The 26,905-nt window shown below is 39.7% G+C and overlaps 1 non-coding gene across 1 annotated transcript; it reads left to right on the top strand.

The window, feature by feature from the left end:
* Positions 1–3,387: 3,387 nt before the first annotated feature.
* On the top strand, positions 3,388–3,461 carry trnan-guu. Its single transcript has one exon. It is a non-coding gene; the product is annotated as a tRNA-Asn (tRNA).
* The last annotated feature ends 23,444 nt before the right edge of the window (positions 3,462–26,905 follow it).

The following is a 26,905-nucleotide window of genomic DNA, read 5'->3' as shown; positions in this document are numbered from 1 at the left end:
TTTTTCCCCCTTTTGGTCCCTTTTAAACCCTTTGGGGGGTTTTTTTTCCCCTTTCCCTACCCCCTTTTTTTTTGGGGGGAAAGGGGGTTTTTAAAAAAAAAATCCTTGGGGGCCCCCCTTTTTTTTTAAAAAACCCCAAACCTTCCGGGATTAAAAATTTAAAAAACCAAAAAGAATTTAAAAAAAGCAAATTTGGCCCGGGGGGTTTTTTTTTTAAAAAATTTTTTTTTTTTTAAAAAAAACCCCAAAAAAAAACCCAAATTTTTCCCCCTTTAAAAAAATTTTCCCGGGTTAACCCAAAAAAAAAAAATTTTGAAAAATTATTTTTCTTTTTTTTAAAAAAAACCCCCCTTTGGGTTTTAAAACCCGGCAAACCCCGGCCCCTTTTTTTCCCCCCCGGGGGGGGGGGGTTGGGTTTTTTAAAGGCCCAAAAAGGGGTTTTCCTTTTTTTTTAATTTTTAATTAGGAAAAAAAAAGGGTTTAAAAAATTTAAAAAAAAAAAAAAAATTTTTAAATTTTTTTTTCCCCCCGGGAAAAGGGGTTTTTGGTTTTTTTAAAAATTTTTTTAAACCAAAAAGGGGCCCCTTTTTCCCTTCCCCCTTTTCCCCGAAAAACCCCCTTTTTCCTTTGGGGCCCGGGGGGGCCCCTTCCCAATTTTTAAAAAGGGGAAAACCAGGGCCTTTAAATTTTTCCCCCAACTTTTTTAAAAAAACCCAAAAAGGGGGTTTTTGGGAAAAAAAAAACCCAAGGGTTTGGGGTTGGGTTTTAAATTTTCCCAAAAAAATTGGGTTTTTTTTTTTTTTTTTGGGAAAAAAAAATTTTTTTTCCCTTTTAAAAAAAATTTTTTTCCCAAAGAGGAAAATTTTTTCCCTTTCCTTTTTTAAAAAAATTTTTAAAAATTTTTAAACCCCAAAAAAAGGGTTTAACCTTAAAATTTTTTTTTCCCCCCCAAGGGGGGGGTTTTTTTTCCCCCCAAAAGGTTTTTTCCCCTTTTTTTTTTTTTCCCCCCCCAAAGGGGAAAAAGGGGGTTTTTCCCCAAAAAAAAAAAAAAACCCTTTTAAATAATTTTTAAAATACCCCCCGGGGGAAAAAAAGGAAAAACCCTTTTGGTTTTTAAAAAAAAAACCCCCCCTTTTGTTTTTTTTTCCCGGCCCCCTTTTTTTTTTTCCCCCCCTTTGGGAAAAGGGGCCCAAAAGGGTTTTAAAAGGGTTTCCCCAAACCCCGGGGTTTTTTTTTGGGGTTGGGCCCTTTAAAAAAAATTTTTTTTAAAACCAAAAAATTTCCCGGGGAAAAAAGGGGGGTTTTTAAATTTTTTTCCCCCCTTTGGGTTTTTTCCCCCCCCGGGGGGGAAAAAAAAAAACCGGCAAGGGTTTTTTTTTTTTCCCCCTTAAATTTTTTTTTAAAAAAAAATTTTTTTTTGGTTTTTGGGGAAATTTTCCCAATTTTAAAGGGCCCCCCAAAAAAAGGTTTTTTTTAAAAAAAAAAAAAAAAAAATTTTTTAAAAAACAATTTTTTTTTTTTTTTAAAAAAAATTTTTTAAGGGGAAAAAAAATTTTTTTTAAAAAAATTTTTTTTTTTTAAAACCTTAAATTTTAAAAACCCTTCCCCAAAAATTTGGTTTAAACCCTTTTTTTTTTCCCCCCAAACCGGGGTTTTTTTCCCTTTTAAAAAAACCCCCCTTTTTTTCCCCGGGGGGGGTTTTTCTTTTTTTTAGGGGCCCCCAAAATTTTTAAAAATTTTTTCCCCCATTTGGGAAAAACCAAAAAAAAAAAAAAAAAGGGGGGGGGGGCCCCCAAAAAAAGGGGTTTTTTTTCCTCCTCCCCAAAAAAAAAAAGGGGTTTTTCCCCCTTGGGCCCGGAATTAAATTTTTTCCCCCCTTTTCAATTTCCCGGGTTTTTTTGGGTTTTTAAATTTGTTTTGGGAAAAAAGGGGTTTTTTAAAAATTTTTTTTTTCCCTTTGATTTAAAAAAAAAAAAATTAAAAAATTTTTTAAAACGGTCCCTTTTAAAAGGAAAATTGGAAAAGGGGGGGAAATTTAAAAAATTTTTAAACAGGGAATTTTTAAAAAATTTTCCCCTTTTAAAAAAATTTTTTTTTTTAAATTTCAAATTTTGGCTTTCCCTTTTTCCCTTTTTTTTCCCCCCAAAGGGGCCCCCTTACCCCCCGGGTTAGGGGGGGGTTTTTTCCCCCCCAAAAAAGGAACCCCCCTTTTTTTTTTCCCTTTTTAAAAAAGGCCAAAAAAAGGGGGTTTTTAAAGCAAAAAAAAAAAAAAATTTTTGGAAATTTTAAAAAAAAAAAAAATTTTTTTTTTTTTAAAAATTTTGGGGGAAAAAAAATTTTGGGCCATTTTTGGTTTAAAAATTATTAAAAGGTTTTTTTTAAAATTTTTTCCCAAAAAAAATTTTTTTTAAAAAAACTTTTTAAAAATTTTTTTTTCCCAAAAGGGGGAATAGGTTTTTTAAATTCCAAGAAAAGGGTTACCTTTTTTTTCCCCCAAAAAAAAAAACCCAAAAAGGGGGGGGTTTTTTTTTTTTTCCTTTTTTCCCCCTTTAAAAAAAAAACTTTTTTTCCCAAAAAAAAAATTTCCCTTTTTTCCTTTTTAAAAGGGGGGGCCCCCCCTTTTTTTTCCCAAAAAATTTTTCCCTTTGTTTAAAAAATTTTTTTCCCCGGGGGGGGGTTTTTTTTTTTCCCCCCATTTTCCAAAAAAAAAAACCTTTAAAAAAGGAACCCAAAAAAAAACCCCCAAAAAGGGGAAAAAAATTTCCCCTTGGGGTTTTTTTTTGGGAAATTTTTTTTTTAAAAAAAAAAATCCCAAAAATTTCAAAAAAAAAAGGGGGGCCCCCCTTTTTTAAAACCCTTAAAATTCCTTTGGGGGGGAAAAACTAATATAATTAATAGCATTACGCCACTTCCTTACCCCTTTACTCCTTTCACTTGTCAAACAGGACTAGTGCCACTTTGTCCCTTCACCTCGTTAGAGTCCCAGAGCTTACCTCTTGGGGCTCCAGAGGCCTCAAAGGTGTTGGCTTTTCCCCTACCACATGTTATCGTAGAGTTGAATAGTCACTCAGTATACTTAGACTTTTTAATAGCATTACGCCACTTCCTGAGGATTAAAAACGAGCATAACCTCACGTGCAGTATATGCAGATTCAAGAAAAACTCAACCGAGCAAGAATGTGTCGATGGGTTGTTAAGCATTTCTGCAGCACACTGAAAAGTGTTTTGTTTTTCCATGTAGTCTTGATAGAAATATACTGGACTGTAGGATTAGTCCCAATGGAGGGGACACATTAATGACATCAAAAGGACATGGTTTTCGTGCATCGTGGAACCGAGATTGAAAGACAAGTACACAGCATGTTTTGAATGATTTCGAATAGGCACGTCTCTGTGGCGCAATTGGCCAGCGCACTCGGCTGTTAACCGAGAGGTTGGTGGTTCAAACCCACCCAGGGACGATGAGAAGTTCTACCTCTGAAGAACGAGCTCCGTTTGAAATTACTTGTCAAACAGGACCTGTGCCTAAATATATCAATTTTTCTAAGAAAGGCGTTCAGCTCTGTCTTGAGCTGGTCCATAACCTCCCCTAAACCTCTGACTGGTGAACAACTTGCTCTCTGATGCTTCAACTTTGGGTTTCTTCCTCCATTCAAAATAAGCTTCCTCATTAGAAATGTTATACCAGGTGTGGGAGTATGAAATCTCTGTCAAAGCTACCTCCCACGGGCCTTCTAAATCAATATGCTGCACTAAATCAACGTGGTAGCTGAAGCTTGACATATTTAAAAATAAGCTCTTGTTATTTGTAAATATGTCAAGACTGGCGTTGGAGGGTAGGATAATGTAGAACCCTTCTCCTGAGATTTGGTCCATGTTGTAATGATTCAGATTCAACGTACCTATTGTTTTTATACATTTTTCAGGTTGCTTGCCTTGACCCAGCTGTTGAATTTCTCAGGCCAGTTTTTCCAATGTACCAGCATTTGTTTTTTTACCCCTGACAACACACTCATCCAAAATTTCTTCCACTTGAAACACTTTGTATTTACCAACCTTGACTTTTTGCAACTCTGCTCCAGAAAAATGTGCCTTGGATAGGTTCTCCGTCATAATCTTTCAGTTTGTACACAGGGTGTTGGTGAGGTATGCGTTCAGTTACTGTAAACATTTCATCAGTATAACTCTGTTGATATTCTCACCAAATCTCCCTCCTTAAAATTCATCTTTAATTTGATTTTGTTGCGTATGGGAAATGTACCGTACAGGTTTTCAAACACTCGAGAGACTTTTTCTGACGTCACGTGCATAGGCGTCATTATTATACTTTTATGATAACTGTTATTGTAGCTGTCAAGCAATTCCTATAAGACGTCCACGTACCTACGGCTGTTTGTAGCTGTAAAATACCTCCACATTCGTGTTTTCAGTGTATGGTTAAATCTTTCAATAACAGACAATTTCAGTTCACTGGCAGATGCAAAATGATTAATTCCTAGTTTCTTCATCAACCCCTCAAAGCTCTTGTTAAAGAACTCTTTGCCCGCATCCATTTGTAACTTTTCAGGGGTCTGGCTTTCTTTTAAAATAGATTCGAAGGCCTTGGAGACCTCAACCCCTGATTTTGTCTTCAAGGCTCTGGCATAAGCCCATTTTGAAAATCTATCGATACCGTTAGTAAATAATTGTACCCATTATTGTGTTCGGTCAAGGTCTGCCTGGAGCTGATTTAGAGGTCCTGGTACAAACACTCTATTTCTGACAAAATGTATCCTGGCTGGTTTATGCAGAGGATACGAGTCCTGTTCCGATAAATAATCTTTGACCGTTCTACGTTGACTTTTTTCCCCGTTTCATCCTGCATTGCTCTGCGTAGTCATTCCACTCCCCCAAAACTACAGGGATGTAATGAATTATAATACACTTTTTTCAGCCATGTTTCCGGCTGCCCTCTCTAGGGTTTTTTGAAAAACAACAACTTTTTTAAATTGTTTTATTGACTATAAACACACAGCATTTCTCAAAGTACTGGAGGTTAACTTCAACACGTTGATTCCACCCATATGGAAAATATCATCCTGCAATGTTCTCAATTCATTCCAGGTATTTGGATACATGTTGTTTTGTACACAATATCTCACAACGTGAATAAGACATTTTCATGCAAGAATCTTTACTCATCTCTTATGATTTTACAAAAGGTATCAGACACAGCATTTGTTTACTGCTAGCAATGTATCGCTTACTATCTGATCCCCATTTTCAACAGTTCGAATAACGTCCAAAATCTTTTCTAGTCTAGCAACATTGTCTCTAAAGAAAAAAACATTGTTATCCACAACATGGGTGAAAACATTGATTAACTGATTAACAATTACACGTTCCTCTATGTAAGTCACAAGTTTTCTGCAATAATTACCAATTTTTTTAATCACTCAATTTCCTCCCAAAAGTCTGCAACATATTTCATCAGCTAAATCTTTTTCTCGTCTTGACCGCTCAGTGTGTCGTACATCTTCTCCATTTTCTCTCTGATGCGTCTTGTCATTTTGAGGTTATGAAGAAAGGCGTCAGAAGCGCCGTGGACTCTGTATACAGACACGTGGATATGGTGTGCCTGAAGCGCCCGTTGAATGGCTCTGATAAAACGATCCATCCAAAACCGTTTCGTCAACTCATTGTAGTGCCGTTGGAAGAAATAATCCAGCATCTCAAACAGACATTCGTGTTGTAGCTGACTCGGGTGATCAATTTGACAGCCGTTACAGATGTCAGATCTGTATGCAGTCAGAACCTTGCTCAACAGGCGAACCACCATCTCAGCTCTCACCATGTTCAGAAATAGGTCAGAGAGCACCCCGTCAGGTTTGTCCTCTTTCTTGGGAGAGGGGGGTGGTGAGGCGCTTGGAGCTGAAGATACCAAAGAAGAAGAGGGCCATTCGAGGGGGGGAGATAGTGTAGGAGGATGTAGAATCCAGTCAGGGGTCCCCAGCGGTGAAGGTGGGGGTGTCGTATTGAGGGTAGCGCTGCTTCAGGAGCCCGCAGAGGAGGTAGGCTGGGGTTGCGGGATATAAGGGAGAGACATGACTTTTCTCAGAGTCTGAGACGATTCTGTGCTTTCTGGTTGTGGTAGAAGAGGAAGAGACATGCTTTTCCTCAGAGTGTGACGTTGCCGGGGTACCTGTTTTAAGTGTAATGATTTACAGGGTGGAGTCAGAGGAGGAGGAAGAGTTGGGGGTGGTTCTGTAAACAGAGTCTTTTTTATCATCAGAATGTCTCTCGATGGCTGACTCCTTAGGAAGAGATCCTTCTGTTTGATGTAGTTGTTGTTGTTGTTGTTGCAGTTTTTCTGCTTTTTCAATCATCATTTTCATCAACACCTTGATGGGCAGCCGTATTGACGTCTGGAACACTCTGCATTCGGTATTAACATATTCCAAGACAAATTCATTTGAGTGTTCATCTCCTTCGACCACCTGACGGCTCGAATGGTAGAACCACCTGCTGGAACCCAAGCTTTTCGTCTCCCAAATGCTGCTGTTTAACCTGCACAAGCATTTGTGTCTGTTTGTCTTTTGTCGCAGGTTCCTTTCCTTCATTTGCTTTGAGGGTTGCTCTGAAGTTGTTTGAAACCAGCAGATTCAGCACAGATCAGTCAATTGATGTAAGTGTTGCTATTGAAGTGAGGGGGCCAAACTTCTCCTTTCTCCAGCAGGTAAAAACAAGCTTGTTGACTTCATAGTTGAACTTGTATCCCCACATACCTCCATCTTCTAAAAGCTATTCCTCCTGTAGCATGATGGGGGGAGGCGTCTGGATCTGACTCAAATACAACACCTGTTTCTCTCTCACCTTTTCACCTCCCAAACTCTTTTTTTCTTATCTAGGGTCCCTATGTCTCTACTTCTCATCTGCTAAATTTCTGTGTGTGCCCCTCCCTCTTTCTCAATTGAATCCCACTTTATCTCCTTTCTTAGCTTAAGAATCATCTCCAGAAACCCTGCTGTGCTACTCCTGGGGCTAGATGCATAAAACTCTGTGTAAATTCAAGAATAAAGACTCTGTGTGCACACAAAGGCAGAAACAAATACGGACTCTGTTTGTCAGATTTATAAAGTGTTCTGTTCTATGAATCTCCGTCACTGTGAAACTCAGCGCCCCTGCACATCCACTCCCACAGTTAGCTATAAATGGAATTAGGCATGCCCTTAATCAACTATCAATACAGAAGTATTGATAGTAATTACAGACCAATCTCAAACATCAATTTCCTCTGAAAAATACTAGAAAAAGTTGCAAATAAACAATTCCATAATTACCTTTCCACCCACAGTGTTTATCATGTGTTCTAGTCAGGTTTTGGATCCAACCACAGCACCAAAACAGCACTTATCAGAGTAATCAATGAATTTAAGATTAACAGTGATTAAAAAACAATTTTTATTTTAGTTTTGCTTGATCTCACTGCTGCTGTTTGATACTGTCGATCATGCTATTTTAATCAATCTTCAACATTCAGGTGGTCCCACAGGTCCTTTTCTTAACAGATTTTCCTTCTACTTCAATGACATTCTATGTTTTGCTCAGTGGTTTTAAATCTGCTGAAAGTAAGATTTTCTCAGGGGTTCCACAAGGATTAATTCTTGGACATTTGCTTTTTAATTTGTACATGCTCACACTTTGCAACATTATAAAGAAACAGTGTATCCTATCATTCACATGCGGATGACACACAGTGAGGTGAGGTGAGAAGAAAAGGTGGAACTGGATGTACTCACGATGAGAAGCCAGAGAGAAGGAGTTGAATGGGCTGCGGTGGGTGACCTGGACTAACCGACTGCCTTTGACAGCCTTAGCCTCCAGTGGAGTCTCCAGGAGTTCGTATGGGATGCCAAGTTGATGTCCAGGAAATTGTTATCCGCACCAGAGTCCATTAAAGGAAGCAGGGAAAGACAAGACTGCTATGCTTGTTGTAAGTTAAAAAAAACAGACAGGAAATTTATTTACACCTAGAATCACTATATCTGGAGTACAGTGAGCACAATTTGAGTTCAGAGTTATCGGCATTTTGAAAGTCACATCAGTAACTTATTCAAGACAGCTTTTTAGCAATTTTTTTAGCACAAAGGAAGTGATAAAAACAGTATGTAAAAAACAAATAGCAGCAGGGATTGTGCAGGAGAGGTAAGAAACCCTAAGGAGCTTATAATAAACACCTCCCATCTAGGATTTACAATTTATCCTAATACTATGAATATTTCTTACCAAATTGAAAACTTGAAAAACATATCCAAAGTTAGATGATTAATATGTCAAGCTGACTCAGAAACTGGTTCATGTATTAATATCAACCAGGTTAGAGTACTGTAGCACTATCTTTGCTGAAATAACTAAACCAACATTAGGAAGGCTCCAGCTCATTCAGAACGTCGCACGTACACACAAAACCAACAAAGTCTTTAAAACACTTCATGGTTTGGCTCCCAAGTTCTGACCTGGTCACTGACCACAATCCAGTCTGAGCGCTCAGGTGGTGGTTTTTTAACTGAATAAGATCCAGATCTGGTAAAGGTGTTTTTAGCTACTTTGGTCATGTTCTCTAAAACAAACTATCATTACTGTGTCCACATTCAAAAGTAAACTGAAAACATTTGTTTTCTTTTTGTTAGTTAGTTAGTGTGTGTGTGTGTGTGTGTGTGTGGTTTGGGTCTGTGGGATGGTTGTATGGTTTGTCAATGTCTTTTGGAGGGTGGGTGGTTGTCAGAGTAGTTTGTTCTTGTATTTTATTTAATATATTATCATGTCACTTGTTGCTGTATGCACTTTAATGCAAAGCACATCAACCTGTAATATAATATGTACTATATAAATAAAGTTGCCTTGCCTTGCAACCTGCTTGGAGAAGACCCCAGGGCAGACCCAGAACACATTGGCGGGATTACATACTGTAACTCATCTGGCCTGGGACCACCTTGGGATCTTGCCAGGAAGAACTAGAGACATGGCTAGGGGGAAGGACATCTGGGCTAGCTTGTTCAGCATGCTACGACTGTGACCTGGACCTAGATAAACAGCGGAAATGGATGGTGAGGTAAAATTATGTTTATAAATACAAATTAGATTGGTATATGAGATATCCTTGTACAGACTGAAAAAAATACATGCAATCAGTGAAATTAGCTACGAATTTAAACAAATAATGTTTTATCATAAGATTCTATTTCCCACTGTCACAACCTCATCCAGATCTTAGTATTCATTCAGTTGTCTGCTCTGTTTTCCACTGTCATCTACTAACTCCCCTCACCTGACCTGCCCACTTACTCACCTGCTTCCCATTTCCCTAATCAGACTGGCAGCATATATATCGGTCCACTTCCTCTCTGTCTTTGCCAGATTGTCTAGCTTGCATCCACCTAGCTTTCCAGCTTTTTTTTTTTTTTCCTGCCTGATTCTGCCTGCCTACCTATTGCCTGACCTTCGGACTGATGGTTCTCTGCCTGAGTCATTCAGGAGTTGGTGGAGACCAAAACAGAGCTAAAAGGAAAGTGAATATCTTCTTAAATTCATCAGATGGACACAAACAACTCACAATTATAGTGGTGGAATAACTAGTACAAGTAAATTTACTTAAGTACAGATTTAAGGTACTTGTACTTTACATAAGTATTCCCTATTCATGCTTCTTAATACTTCTACTTCTCTACAACTCAGATGGAAATCTTGTACTTTTTACTATTTTTTTGACAGCTTTAGTTACTAGTTACTTTGCAGTAACTTTGCATCAAGTTTTTACATACAAAATATGAGGTTATAAAATATGACACACTGTTATTGATTAAAATACAGAATACAACTAAAAATAATTAAAATTAGCTCCACCTCAACCAACTAACACAGTAAAATGTGCTTACATTAATGTATCAGTAATAATCCAATAATGTCATATAATAGTGTTACACTCTCAGGGGCATTATGTTGACCTTTTAATACTCTAATTACATTTTGCTATTAAAAGTTATGTACTTTCACTTATGTGATACTTTTACTTTCAAAGAGTATATTCATGTTGTAGTAGGTTTTTGACAAAAAACAGGATCCAACATTTCCATCTTCTCTTTTTCACCTCTCCTATCTCCCTTCTTCAATCTGTAACCAGGGGAAAGACAGTCTAACACTATCCCCTGAATTAGTTTTAACTTGCAACAATATGGTGTACATCTAGGCAGAGAGCGACAGAGAGGCCTATAGCAATTGATAATGCACTATTTGTAAAATAACTTAACTTAGGAGTCAGAATGTAATGAAATGCACTTCCAAAATGCAGTAAAATATGGTAATGTAATTAATTGCAGTATAGTGCAGTAACATCTGCTACTGTCATCATTAAAACAGTTACACACTTAATTGTGCAGTAATTGGCAGTTAAGAAAATAAAACTAAACTTTTTGTAAGCTGGTAAATTAGGCCAGTGCAGTGGTAAAAGAAATAGGACAAGACAATATATGTGCCCAAAATAGAGTACAACTAATCAGTAAAACGGTGTGAAAATGAATAAACCAATACATCACTGAAGTAGAAGTGGGTTACAGAAAAGTATGTGGCTGACAGTTTCAGCACTTTGATTTCTTACATGTATATGTACAGTATGTATAAGCATTATGTCAAATAATTAAATCAGTCAGTATTTATACAATAGCTACATGGCAAGAACTCAATTTGCATGACTTAAACTGACGTCAGACTCAAAAACCCTTGTGGAAGATATTTAAGAGGAAGATATTGGCTGGATCCAACACAATTGCTATACAGACCATTGATATTGTTTTGATTCTGCAAAACCCCAGATAATAATCAAATTACAACAGGCCCAATGCCAATATTTTTCATTTATTTCTACAAATACACTACAGTGTGGTTATAACCATACTGTATGGTTATAACTAAACCTTATAAGGTTTGGTTAAAGCTGCACCAATATTTTTACATGAACAGTTAATCAGTAATGACTATGTGTAATGTGGAAGGTGTTGGTCATAGTGATAAACCTACAGAGAATTATCACCAACTCTGCAGTACACCTCAGTGCTACGGAGCTTTTTAACATCTTTCAGCTCATTCTTTTGGTGTTACGGTCCCAACTTTGCTGTTTACTGCTTTACTGTGTCTGCCCTACAGAATCGTCCAATATGAACATAATTCCTAGGGATACTGGAAGGTTGAGATTCTGAATGAATGGCTCTATATTTATAATAAAAATAAACTAAATTCATATAGCACTTTTCTTAACAAGGCTACAAGGTGCTTCACAGAAAAAGAAAAAAATCAGCAGATAAAACAGCACAGATAAACACAACACAGATAAAGAAGAACCAAATAAAAACAACACAGAAATCATTAAGCATCAGGGTATAAAATAAAGTAAAAAGATTTTAAATGGCAGGAGTAGAATTACAAAACCCAGTAACTTATATTTAAAAATTCATAAAAGCCTTCCTATAAAAGAAGATTTTAAGAATTTAAAAGATGCTAAAGGAGAACAAGGGCAAAGAATAAAACAACAAACGTAGTGTGGTGTAAAAATATTCTTGTGCATTTTTGCAGTGTAATTTGTTGTGCTGTGGACTGCCGTACTTACATGGATGGTTCAATTTAGATGAAGGATATAGAGACACAATGGATACGCACACATTTTTTTGTAAGAAAGAACATACTAAACTTCTGAAGGAGAAGAGCAATATCAAGACACACAACTAATTAGTTTAAAACTTTGGCAAATAACTAAGTGGGTAAATCTAAGACAGGTACAGAATGATTTTCCTAATGTTCTGTGGGTGCCATTCTTAAAATGAACGTTGAACGTTGCAGCCAGTATTAGAGCAACTCTGCCATGACCCAGAAGGGATAGCAACAATCCCTCTTAACTCCCATGCTATAAAAGGAGAAAATAGACTACTGCTAAATCCACAATTGTGTAAAAGATGGAAATCCCACATATGTCCCATGGTCGTTTATGGATATGATTGGGCTGGCAAGCAGACTCCCTGAGATCACGGAAGGAGCTAATAAATCGATTGCTGCACTGGAAGAAAGCACTGGAGGAATGAGGCTTGCCCTGTATTCTCAGAGCACATCGTCCACCATGTCGAGCAGCACCGCAAAGACAAAATGGAGGAAGAAGAAAAAAACAGACATTAAACAAGCTCAACCAGTTACTGCTAGGAGAGCTAATAAATAAGAATAAAGACCAGAAATACAAAGTTCAAGCACCAGTGGTCACATCCCAGCCTCAAATACAGGTGCCTGAACCAGTGCCAACAGCAGGGGCACCACAACAAGGTCCACCAGCTACTCAGCCACCACAACCACCAGTTACTGCAGCAGCCACAAGCCCCACAAATTCCACCCTCCACGTGCACGTCAATCAACCAGGAGGTAATTACAGACCTCAGCAGGGACGTGGACAACCAACAACGAGAGGAGGCCAAACTCAGAGGGGAAGATGGAGAGATCGATCATGGAATGGGCAACCACAGCAGGGACAACCCGAACAGCCTGGCGATAAGTGCTGGGGGTACAACCAAGCTGGCCACTCAAAAAGAAACTGCCAAACCAACCCCTGGACTGGTCCAGCAGCCGATTGGCAGCCATAAGGATGCCTGGAGAAGCCAGAGGGGGAAGTGATGTTACCTGTCATCTCTATACATCCTAAACAAGAACCCACGATACCAGTAATCCTTCACCAACAAAAACATACATTCATGGTGGACACGGGTGCAACCTATTCCTGTATTGGAAAGAAAGGCTCTTATCACCCCCTCTTAAAGTAATTGATCAAGACTCTCAGCTTATCTGGGAATTGCCAAGTGATACCTCTTACAGAACCTGTACCCATGTCAATCAGCAGAAAAAACATAGTATAACCACTACTATACTCAGTGCATACTGCAATCAGTCTGAAGAGACATACTCTGCTCACTTAAAGCTAAAATAACCAGCACCCCCGATGGACTCCATGTGAGTTTCCCTGACTCACAAGAAGAAGATAACATTGACATGATGATGTCAACTATCTTGCAGCAAAAATACTGCTAAAAAAAAATGCTGTACTGGGCGAGGCTCACGCCAGCAGACTCTATGTTGAAATACCAATGGGAACAATGAAAACCATGGGTTGAAAGTCAATTAGGGGGAAAAAAGCAGTTGCCAACTGCCCTTGCACTGAACCCTCAAATTTAATGCGGACCAAATGGACACAGACTATGAAATGTGTAGGGATGAGCAGATCAACCAGCACGTGCACCAAATAATAGCTGAAGACATCTACATTGGACTTCAATGAGCAGCAGCAGCTATCCGACTCCCATACCAGTTAAAACCCTGGTTTCAAGTGAAAGACTCCTCACCTCACATCACATGCTATTGCTGAAGGCCATGAATAACATGATTTAGGGCCAATGGTCAAGGCAGCACTACAAGTCCTACAATAGACAGCAACAGATAACCATAACATACACATGTTATGTCACAAGATAGACTGTAAGAATATCTCTGAGGATAATCGACCAGTCATTAACAGAAAGAGACCTACTAGATGACGGACCACTTCCACAGATGAGCCTCACTGTAGCACAAGGAAAGCTCTTAGAACAAATACCAGACTGTATGGTCAAAGCTCAAGACAGATGTAGGACTGGTAAAGTCAGCACAGCCAGTACACACTGCAGTGAGACCAGGTGCTAGATTACTCTACAAGACAATATCCACTCTCACCACAGGCAGTGGCAGGAATAAAGCCCACAGTTGAAGGTTTACTGCAGGCTGGAGTGTTGATAAAAACCCAAAGTCCATGCAATTCCCCAATCTTTCCAATAAAGAAACCACACTCCAGTGATTACAGATTGGTACATGACTTACGTATAGTAAATGATGTGATGAAGGAAGAAACTCCAGTAGTGCCCAATCCACACACTGTCAAACATTCCACCAGGTACCCAGTTGTACACAGTAATTGATCTATGCTCTGCATTTTGTGTTCCCTTGCACCCTGAATCGCAATACCTTTTTGCATTTACCTATCAAGACCAATGTACACAGGGATTCCACAAGGGTTCTGCCACAGTCCTTCATTGTTTGAGTATTGTCACAAGATTTGCAGCAACTTGACATAGACAGCACTCTGATTCAATATGTCGATGATTTGCTAATTTGTAGCTCCTCAAAAGAACAGTGTGAAAAAGACTCAGTAGCAGTGCTACAGGCACTGGCACAGGGAGGTCACAAGGTCAGTAAAGATAAGCTACAACTATGCCAGCAAGAGGTAGAATACCTAGGAAGACAGTTGACTGGTGACAAGAATTATTGCACCATCACAGGTGAAGGCGGTAACTAAAGCTCCCAAACCACAGACAGTGTCACAAAATGCTTTCATTCCTTGGCATGGCGGGCTCTCAAAACAGCCCCACTAAGAGCACTAATTAAAGTGGTAGGTAAGACACGTAAATCAGCGCAGTTACAGTGGACAGAAGATGCTGAAGGAGTCTTTCAAGCCACAAAAAGGCCGCTGTAGTCAGCTCCTGCGTCAGGCACCCCAGACTACAACAAAGTATTTCATTTGTATGTAGCAGAGCATGCAGGATATGCTTGTGCGGTACTGATGCAAGATACACTTACAGGTAAACAACCATAAGCTTACGACAGCACCAAAATGGATGCAGTAGAGCAAGGCTTACCACCATACTATTAGGGATTGGCAGTGCCAGCCTTTGCCTACCAAATAGCCTCGACAGTAACAATGGGCCACCCAGTGACATTATACACATCACATCAGCTGCACGCATTACTAACAAGTCCCAGATTTGTACTCAATTAGGCAAGGAAAACAGGGTATGAGGTTATTCTGGCAGCACCAGACCTTAGTATTTGAAGTATGAATGATACAACACCATCATTCCAGCCACCAAAATGGTTCTGCCTTCAGACAGCACACCACATGACTGTGCAACACAAACAGACATGTTCTTTAAAGCAAGACTAGACATGCATAATGAGCCCATTGACACACATTTGACATTGTTTGTTGATGGTTCATGCTTTAGCGATGAAAAAGGAAAACATGCAGGATACGGCATTGCACAACTCAACACTGACAATCAGACATTCTCCCAAGTTCAATTCCAGGTAGTAGATCAGCCATGTTCAGCTCAGTTGGCAGAGATCAAAGCACTCACAGCAGCATGCAAATTGGCTGTAGGGAAGTGTGTCAACATCTACACTGATTCAGCTTACGCTTATGGTGTCTGCCATATTTATGGAAACAACGCAGTTTCCAGAGAGCAGATGGAACTCACATCACGCATGGGGCAGCTATTTCACAAATGTTGGCAGCCATGCATTTACCTGAAGCACTGGCAATCATTAAATGCCCAGCACATCAAAAATCTGACACTTGAGTTGGCCAGAAAGGCAGCAATGGCTCCAGCAGTAATGATACCTGTATTAGATGAGGACCCAGGTACAGTGGGTGACTTGTCATCTCTCATTCAGTCACAACAGGCAGCCAGTATCTATGAAAAGGGCATCTGTCTAAAAAGAGGGGCAGTTAAAACACAACAAGGACCACACAAAGACCTGTGGCATGGACCACATGGTCATTTTGTTGCCCAAACCTCTTTGATACACATCTTAATTAAAGATGTACATTGTCATGACCGTTGCGCCAGGGATAGGTGATTAAGAAGATTCAAAAGGCATGGTGGTCACCGTATTTGGCAACAATGGTAGATCGTGCGTTACACGATTGTACAGTATGTGCAGCCTACAACACCAGGAAGGCATTTTCAGTGCCAATTGGACACATTCCATCACCGGATGGTCCGTTTCGACATCTGCTATTGGACCATGTAGACATGTTAGAAAGAGTAAGAGGTAAGTGCTATATGCTGGCTGTGATTGACAGATATAGCAGATGGGTGGAGGCAGTACCAGTGGCAGGTCCAGATGCTGCCTCAACAGCCACGTTCTTGTGCACAGAGTTTGCTTTGTTTACTAGATTCGGAATTCCAGATAAGATCAGTTCTGATAATGGTCCAGCTTTTCAACACCGCTTATTGGCAACAATTTCAAGGGCACAAGGGATTAAGTGCAGGCTAGGTTGTGTTAATCATCCACAGAATCAGGGAATGGTTGAGAGCCAATGGCAGCCTGAAGGCTAAGATAGCAAAAATCTGCACAGAAAGCCAACTATGACTGTCCTGCTCCTGATAAGCCTTATCATAGTCATCCCAATACTCAAGTCAAGTAAATACAGGGCTACAGTTAACAAGGTCAAGAACAACAACTGACCATACAGACATAGACCACTGTAGAAACAGCACCAGAAACTCGACTGTGCACACTGTAACAAGACCAAGAGTAGTGCGTTCTAACAGGCAGTCAAACAGGAATGCACTGCCATGACTATCCAAGGGCTGAACAGAACTGACAGACAGATGGAAAACTGTGCTTTAGCTGCAGGAACAGTGATGGCCTCACGAGGGCAGCTACCCCTTGGACAGACCCTGACCCTGACATATGACAATCTGACTAGCCATGGCCACATGACTATCAGAATACTTGGACAAATAACCCAAGGGTTGCCACTTCACAAGCTTTGCGAGAAAAGAGGACATGCTGTATTAGTGATTAAATGCCTGAAAGACCACTGTGTGAATGTGGAGTCAGAAAGAATCATGGGATTGCAGAGGGCACAGAATATAATTGGTATGTGGCCAGGGGGTTAGAAGTGAGACCACAACTGACCACTGTGCATCAGGAGACACGAGAACCAGTCAGCCTTACAATGTAGCAATATGGGAGTAACTAGGCTCAGATGTGATACGAAGAATGATATGAGGAAAAGGTGTGCAGAAGTAATTGGTAATGGGGCGTCTGTACCCACACGTACAAAAGTGAACAAAACTGCAATTCTGACTAATGGCACCATGACCACAAAGCTAACAAATAGTGTCATGACTGTTATTCGCATAGGGTCTGCTTTACCAAATTACACCAATAGATCACTCCCAATAGCAGATGTGTTTTGGTACTGTGAAAAGGATCTGTTACTTCAAGCCACATTAAAGCCGGGTGGACAGGAATTTGTACACAGTCATGATGACAGGGAATTTGGCAGTAATCAGACTCAATCAATAATCAACCAGGTCTAAAAGAGCAGTGATAAACAATCCTGACATTTGGGTTACGGTCACTGGCTGGCCAGAGGAACACCAGATCATGTCTATAACTGACATATTATGGCTCCATTTTTCCATCGACCCAAACACACAAAATGTATGAATAGTACACTATCAGCCTTAGATGGCATCAAGGTGTAGTTACGTGCCACCTCCACCATGACCATGCAGAATAAATTTGTTTTGGTCCAACTATTAGCTGAAGAACAGGGAGTTTGCATGTGCATTGTTGTACAGTGTCATTCCAATGCACACAGATGAGGATGGCAATATAACCAAAGCCATAGAAAGCTTAAGAAACTTAAGAGACGAACATGTGAAAATCACTCAAGGAGCTAAAAAAGCAACGTCTTGGTGGGATTGGTTGATGTCGCAGTCATGGAGAACAATGTTGACCAAGTAGGAACTATTGTGGGAGTTGTATTGGTGGTACTGATGCTATCTATGTGCTGTGTGATCCTCATGATCCAGTCAATGATCAGGCAAATAGCAGGACAGAATGTCATATTGTCAGCCAAAGACCCAGAGCACAAAGACCCCAGAATGGGCCCACAGGGAATGATGAAATCTTCATTACACACATGGATGAGAAAATGTGCAAGGATGCGGACACTGTAGTACCTTGGCAAATTCTTACCTAACTCAGACCAACCATGAAAGACATGATATATTTGTATCCTCACTGGATTGATGTATGGTACAACGACCCACATAGCATGACGGTAATCATAGAAGACATTATGTTAAATGATGAATTTGGGAAATGGGACAGAGGTAGATTTAGACCATTACCCATACTAGACGCTAATGGACCCTTTTTCGTATGGAGTCAGACGTGGCCACATAATATCCACATAATAACCCACACAACCCGAGACCACTATAGTAAAGACAACCTACCCACTCTATCGATGTTTGACCTATGACTACATGTAATGGAATGATAGTTACCATTCTGACAGGTACCACGGCGTGTATAAATTAGACAGGACAATTTGGACAGAGGTAGTGATTGTCAAGATGCTGGTAAGAAATTATCTCATTTGGTCAGACACATCCCAACAGTTGGAGGCAATGGTGGAGCAGCTTCCTACGTCATATATTAGCACAGATTGTTGCCATCAGCCTTCTATTGGTCTCCTTCGGTCAAACCCCTGACAGAATGAGGCTCCCTAATCCCATGACACAACACAGCCCAAAGGCCACCGAAATCACTGCGTGTCAAAAGTTCTGGAACCTCTCAGCAGTGATAGGCTCTCAATGGTGCGCAAAGTACCTGAGCCGAGAAGAAGCACCACATTTACACACCAAGATTTAGAATTTTTATCAAACCAGGACTTCTGATGCCAGATTTCTTAACATCTGAAGGGGTTTCTTAACACCCAGTGGAGCACAACTAAGGACAGTCGCCATGTATTGTTTTGCCAAATGTATAACAATGTGTTCACAGTAAAACTGAGTTTGGTCTATATATATATACACTTTAGACACCATTATTTCTTGTCTCCATGGCAGTTGTTTTTTTAAAAACAGCTGCAGATAGCTGCAACTTCCTTTTATATATATATATATATATATATATATATATATATATATATATATGGAGTCCTTCCTTTATTTATATATATATATAAAAACTTTGTCCTTCACCCTCCGAGGCCTGGGAGCTTGAGGGTTCTGTATATATATATATATATATATATATATATATATATATATATATATATATATATATATATATATATATATATATATATATATATATATATATATATATATATATATATATATATATATATATATATGTGTATATATATATATATATATGTATATATATATATATATATATATATATATATATGTATATATATATATATATGTATATATATATATATATATATATATATATGTATATATATATATATATATATATATATGTATATAAGGAAGTTGCAGCTATCTGCAGCTGTTTTTAAAAAAACAACTGCCATGGAGACAAGAAATAATGGTGTCTAAAGTGGACAGGTGAAGCATAAGAGAGGTGGGCATAATTGAAGGCCCACAACGGGAGGAGCAAGGACGGAGTAAAGAGATAATATAAGGAAGGTGCACATTGGAGCCCAGTTGTTCCCGGGACCCAACTCGGTTTAAACATGTGTCTGAAGTTACATTAAACCTATATCATATTAAACTCTACAGTTTGTTTGTATTGATTAAGAAGTAATTCAACATTGAGGTAGGGGACCTAACTCCATCTGGCCCTGAGGGAGGTTTTCCCTACATCAAGACAGCCTTCACCTTAGTGGGTGCAATGGCATCAATAACATTTGTAATTTTAGAATTTAAGTTATCTACAAGCTCACTGACTGAGATCCAATAGAGGGTGGGTGTGGAAGAGAAAGCCTGAATAAATATTTCACTGGTGTTTTCACTGATATACCGTTTTGTGATTACCTCTGTTTGAATATTTGTGCATGGAGATAGCACTCTCAAAGAAAACACATGAATGATCAGAGAGAGCAACATCAGTCACCACAACCTTAGAAATGTTCAGACTCTTGGAGATGATTAAGTCCAGTGTGTGCCCCTTGTTGTGTGTGGGCTCCGTCACATGCTGAGTCAGTCCATAGTTATCAAAAACACAACACAATTATTTAGTCCCTCTGTCCTGGAGGTTGTCAACATGGATGTTAAAATCACCAACAATGACTACACAGTCAAAGTCAATACAGATCATAGACAGCAGTTCAGTAAAGTTATCAACGAAGTTTGCACAGTATTTAGGTGGCCTGTAGATATTTACAAATATAGCTTGAGAAGAGGAATTCAACTGAAGAGCCACATATTCAAAAGAAGCTAAATTTCCATAAGACATGTTGCATTGGAGGGAATCATTAAACAAAATGTCAACTCCACCTCCTTTTTCTTATGCACTCTAGCTCATAAAACTGAAGTTGGGAGGAGTAGACTCAATAAGAACAGCTTCACTGTTATCTTGGTCTAACCAAGTTTCAGGTAAAAACATTAAATTAAGATTGCGCTCAATAAAATCATTGATTAAAAACATTTTTCCTGATGTTTAATAACGTTAAATTTAGTGTGTAAAAAACATTATCTGCCAATTTTTTGCAACAGGCTGTGGCTGACATGGAATGAATGCTAAATTTGATACATTTGCATAATTAGTTGAGTGCTTCCTGTTTTTTATGATATTCTACATTCTTTTTCTATTACTTATCAAGACAGGGATAGCCGGCACAGAGGGCTGCGGCTTGTGATGGAAAGAGTCATGAGTGCCATTAGCCTTGTAGCCTGGACCCGGCCGATATCTTTGAGCATGCTGCATTTTGTATACAAGCAACTGGACGTGCTGTACTTTTATCAGGATGGGGAGACAGAGGATGATTCTGAGGCCGTCATGGAGGGGGCTGGGTGCCGTAACTGTGACAAATGTGTCAATGGTGGAAGTGGCTGCCGAGGGGGGTTTAGGGGAGAGAAAATGGGAGTAGGGTGATGGAAGGGGCGGGGGGGTATGTTTGGTTCTAGCAGTGACCAGCTCTTTCATCTGGTCAGTGAACTTCAAGAGGGGGGAGGAGGGAGAAAGGGTCACTGGAGATGAGGGTGACCTGGATGGGGTTTGGGGCGGTGAAGAAGGTGAATCCTGACCGGTGGTTGTTGATAAGGGGGGTGGAGACTCTTCCTCTCGGCTCCGATGTCTCGGATGATTAAAGCTCTCTTCAGGTGGGGGCTGGGTAGCTCTCCTTCAAGGTTTCTGCCGCGCTGTGTTATGTCTTCCTCCTGCTTTGATTCTTCTTGTATCTTGTCCTTGGCAGAGGGAACAGATGGGTGACACAGCAAGTAAAATAGGTTAGAGATGAACAACTTGACTCCTGACTTGTTAAGGCAGAGTCCATCTGCCTTAAAAAGATGTCTGCGGTCCCAGAAAAAGTTTAAATTGTCATTAAAGTGCACTGAATAGACGGTGCATGCAGTTGAGAGCCATGTGTTCAGTGCCAACAATTTCTCAACTCCTCTTCTGACTGGTGGTAGAGGGCCACTGATAAACACCTCAGCATTCAGAGAGCTGACTGTGTTCAACAGATCAATAAAGTCCCGTTTAAGTACTTCAGACTGTTGTTTCACAACATCATTGGTCCCTATGTGCAGTATGATATTTTCCACATTTGGGTGTGCAGCCACGATATGCAGGATTCTTTAGGGCAAGTCAGAGACCATATCCTTGGGAAAGCAGAGTATTTTGGTATTCTTACTGAACACACTTCTTGCATCATTTACAGCGAAATCACCCACAATCAGAGTTTAAGGCCCGGTCGTTAGCGTTCCCTGTAGCCTTTTACTTTCTGATTTACTCTCAGTCCTTACCCTGCTGTGTGAAGATGAGAGGTTATCCATGTCAGAGATCCAGGGTCCTGCAACAGTGGAGCAAATGTGTACTGCAGTTGCACATTTAGTTGTTGGGGAGGATTGTTGCTATGTAGCTGTGGACAGCTGCGAAAGGAAGAGGAAGAGGAAGGAAGAGACTACTAAGAACAGGGGTTGAAGAGGCGCACTGCCTGGATTGAAATGCAGGCCAGCCAGTTGCATCACAAATCTCAGGGCGCTGGGCTCTGCCTGTTACTCATCCTCCTAATCCCCAGGGAAATAATTTACTCTTAGGCTTTGCACCAAGAGCTAAGGTAACGCTAGGGAAATTAACTTATCTAAAGGAGAATTAATTTATCTTATTCGACATAAATTCTTTATCACAGAAAAAACGTGGTTTAGCCTACTGTTTTGAAGGGCTGGCAAAGATGAGGCGTTTTTGCCGGCTTTCTGGCGTGTTGTGCTGGGTTGAATCTGCTGTGCAGTGGAAGGTGCTGGCGTGTCTGTCTGTGAGTCAGTTAGCTAATTCACATTAATTCAAACTTGGGTTACAAAGCAAGGATATCACAGTGTTACTTCCCTTAGGAATGTACTTTTAACTTTTATGATAGGTGTCTGGCAAACCTTATCTCAGTCCACATGAGGGGGTGAGAGAAGAAAGTGTTGGTTTGCGTTTGTGTGTGACGTGTGTGTGTGAGAGAGAGAGAGACAGATAAGGGAGGAGAAGATGTTTTTTAGTTTCTCCTCCTTTAGTTAAACTAATCTAGAGAGTCAATATTATTGTCTTTACATTTTTCTGTTGCTCCATTAGCATGACAAGACATGTCTTTCCTCTGAGTGGAAAGTTCTGGTCTTGTCTGGCAAGTATCCAAATTGATACCTTTACAGTTTGAGAGGGGTCAATTTGCAGAGCCAAAGGTCTGAGAAGAGTTTTTTCAAACCTCCTTCCATGGAATTCCACCAGGTCGTAAACGGTGTTGCTATGTGTTTGTTAGTGTAGTGAGAACAGGGGGGTGAATGTCTCCCTACATTAATTAGAAAATGTTGCATGCAAACACATTAAACTAAAATGGTGAACATGGTAAACATTATACCTGCTAAACATCAGCATATTAGCATGCTGACATTAGTATTTAGCTCAAAGCCCTGCCTTGCCTAAGTACAGCCTCACAGAACCTCTAGCATGGCTGTAGACAGACATTACTAGTCAAGAAGAAGAGAACCACATGCAAAATTGGTGCATATTCTCAAATATGCGTATTTATTCAGGTAAGTAGAAGAAAAAGTCTGCAAAAGTCCAATAGTTTGTGGATTTCACTTCTGTTTCCCAGTCCACATGACTTTTTCCATACAGTGACATCCATAAACACAGTATCAACAACAATCTCTCTGATAGTCTGCCTATACAAATATGAAAATGTGCACTTTAACTTTTTATTACTAATATTACATATATTCAATTTTTAATCTTTGAAATACTATCGTATATTTGTTGCTTTTCAATTCCTTTTTTATTCTTTTATTCTCATTATTATTGCACATTAGCTTTTTTACATATCCTCTTGAGTATGGTGCTATGGCAACAGCTGCACATGTAGATGCAGCGGCTGGTAGCTCCGTCAAACTTTGCTACATTTTAGTTTATTCATCGTATTACCTATGACAGAAATACATCATCCCAGGAGGAGAGGACACAGAGCCGGGATAGGTGCCATGCTGGCCCAGCTTGGACTTAAGGTTGCTCCTGGCTAAAGTCTGGTCTGGATGAAATGGGACTCAGTCTGGCCAAGCAATGGGAAATCAGATACTGTTGTGCCCACATCTTTATAGAGATCTGCTCCATCAACGTCCTGGATCAAGCACTTGATGGGCGGACCGTGTTCTGAGCTGACAGAGTACAAGACTCCAGCAAGATAAAATGAGAACAACTCTGTGTTTACATGGATGATGCTTGGTGTTTCCCAAACGTCGAGCTTTTTATGTGAAGATGAAAACCATATAATCATCGCTATCTATCGGCTGTTTACATTCCACCAGACGTAAATTCAAAAAATGCACTGCAGAATTATTTCCTGGGTGTGGTATGTGTATGTATGTATCTATATAAATAACAGTATATTTTGTTGTATTAATTTTATATGTTACCCAATTCTAATACAAAATGTATTATCTGTTATGTTGTATGCGTGTAGCAGGAAGGGACTACAAACACATTTCATTGTATAACCTTGTGTTGTAAAATGATAAATTACCATGTATGCCACCCCTTTATTTCACTGCACATGTTGAAAATATGAGTATGTGACAAATAAATCTCTGAATCTTGAAATATGATTTGCATGGGGTTATTGTTACCAGTATCTTCACCAAAATGTGGAAGGCAATTTTGCACAGAAGTAAAGTCACAGACAATATCTAATATTATATGTCACTGAATATGTTCAGGTAACATTACTCCTCTGCTAAAAAGGACCTAACTAAGACTAGCAAACAGCAAAGGCTCAAAGCACCTTAGCCTTTTTCCTTGACTGACTTCACATTATTACTGCCTCCACATTATTCACTCATTTGCACTGTGTAGCACATAGACCAGAATAGACATCTATGGATGGTTAATGAAATAGCACACAGGTTGATTAATCCCTCCCTTCATCAAAGAAATTACCTCTTGATTAATTTTGCTGTTCATCTCTTGACCACTGTGACTAGTTAGTGCAGTGTTGACAAATGGCAGAGTGGAGCTATATATCACTGTAGACTCTCCAGCGACCTTGCCTCCATTACTGCTTGAGAGTCCAGTTTCTCTGCTCTGAAGAGGCCCATGTTTATCTAACCCCCAGGCATTGGGGTGGGTGGGGGGTGGATGGGGATGAGCTGGGGGACAATTTTCAGCCGCGAAGACAGTTTCCACTGTAATTCACTGTGAAGATAGCAATCGGCAGTGTCTCCAGGTATTTACTCAGACCTCCTTTTTATTGGTGTGGAACCTCACAATACAGTGGCTGACAGTGTTTATCTAAAATGCAATCTTTCTGAACTGTAAAGCACCAAATTTGTTGCCCCTGACTCAATGAGCAGGGCACAGAGGGTCAAAATCAATAACAACTTACAAGTTGCTATATGTCTGAGAGTTGGGTGGCTGAGCCTGCTGGGACAGCTGTGGAAGTGCATAGTCTCTGGAAGTGTCTACAGGTGCATGGACAGCCAGTCTTATCTTGTTGCTGGTTGGGCCTGAATCAAAGATTGGGCTTCACAATAACTCGAGAAAATTCAAGTAACTCTCCAGAGCCCTGACACTATCCTTTTGTGTTTTTTTTTGGCTGGACCACTTCCCACAGACTAGTCTTGCATTCTGATGATTTTTGTACATTTTATTCTTGTATCCTAAATCAGATACCTTGTTTTGAGCTTCCTTCATAGCTTAAAAAGTACATTTTCAAGTTAGTTTTTGGCCAAATGACCATGGACTCAGTGTGACAATTTTTAAAATAAATGCCTCAGTATGCTTCCAACAAAGTGCTTGTCAGATCATCTGACAGCGTATAAAACCCCTTTTGGATGGCAGCATTGGGGGGAGCTGCATCCGACAATTTTTGTAACTTTCCAAAACAGACAGTTCTATCAAGATCTCTGTTTTCATTGTTCACACTGAAGATCTCTATGACCCCATGTAATTACTTCATGTGACATGGGTGGATCAAATAGCTATCCAATCTCAAAAAAGCGAAATATAAATGCATCTAAAAAACATTCAAGACAGATTTAAATCCAGTTGTTTGAACCACCTCGGAAGGTGGTTGGAGACGTATATTATAAAAAATGGAGGGAAAACGCACACCAATCCTAGTGAGGTGTGCAAAAAAAGCCACAACTCATAACTCCAATGCATTAATTTAAATGTATGAAGATATAATAGCTCTCTGGTGAAATGGGGGTAAATGGGGTGAGCCTCCATTTCTCCAAGATGCATATGTGAGTTTTACTACTTCAAAGTGTAACTATGTCAGTAAGCGCTCTGTGGAAGTGGGTCTGTCCTCTGTGATGATGCCAGCTATAGCCATCGTTCACCCTGTTGCTTGAGACAGGGAAAGAAGCAAGTGCAACACAAACAGTCATACAGAAGGCACGCTGAGCTGTTGTAACATTTATCTGATTCCTGATCAGTTCGACACATGGATTGAAATGTGTGCGAGAGAGAGCACTGGTATGTATAGGTAAGGGAGCGGTGTGAGTGAGAGCCCCTGAAAACAAGAAAACTGTTTGTCTTGCTCATAGTTCCTTAATGCAATTCATCCATGTGTTCGTGTTAGTTTGTGTTTAGTTGTTTGCTAGCTAGCTATCATTGCTAACTGTTAATTGTTGTAATTAAACTCCTCTTGAGTTATTGGCATTTGACAGCTTCAAGTGCATTACCACCATCCCCTGGACTGGAGTACAGCAGACCCTAGTTTGAATATAGCTGAGAAAACCAAGACAGAAGCAATGGGATTTGTGATCAAGCTAATGGGGACCCATATATGTGGCTATATGCAAATGAAAGTATATTAAAAAGGCATCTGAACTGTATCAGGATCCAAGACACTTGAGGGTAAATGGGGCCTTTTTTCAAAACGATTTCTGTCACTGTGTAAAATTCAGTGCACATGAATGAACACATGAATTGTGTGCAAGTGTGTCTGAAAGTTATCTCAATTTGTACAACTCATAACCACTCATGCAAAATATGCAGAAAGCAGGAGGCAGTTATACCGTATTATTATCATCAACCGGTAAACCCACTTTATACTTCACACTTATTTTATTTTATACTTATACCCACTTGGTACTTAATTTATTTTCTGACCTGTATTATAGTGTATTATATTTTTTGCTTAGTACTTCTATTCCTGTGTGCACTGATGTGATAGTGAGCTGCTGTAGCAAAAGATCCCCTCGGGGATCAATTAAGTATTTCTGATTCTGATTCAGTGGGATGCAGTTAGAAGGAGCACTTCAGCGTTCAGACGTGGTTGGACAACACATTGTATAACCTACATTGTCGGATTAATACTGAACCTTTAAAACTAAAACTTTTGTATCAGTGTGGCAAAGAGACAAGGAGAGTTTGCTCATTTACAGAAAATATATACACAAAGCCCTGGGGGTGCACAGTTGAATGCACTGGCTAATAGACTCCCTATTCTCTCCTACATGTTGTGTCAATTGATTTGTCAAGTATACCCGTGGGTGTGTTGCTTTTTAATCAGGACCCATCAATTCATAAATTAAGATTAAGTGATCAATTTACC

The sequence above is a fragment of the Siniperca chuatsi genome, linkage group LG20, assembly GCF_020085105.1.
Source record: "Siniperca chuatsi isolate FFG_IHB_CAS linkage group LG20, ASM2008510v1, whole genome shotgun sequence".
Lineage (NCBI taxonomy): Eukaryota > Metazoa > Chordata > Actinopteri > Centrarchiformes > Sinipercidae > Siniperca > Siniperca chuatsi.
Note: the sequence above shows the minus strand (reverse complement) of the source record. Positions and strands in the feature narration are given on the sequence as shown.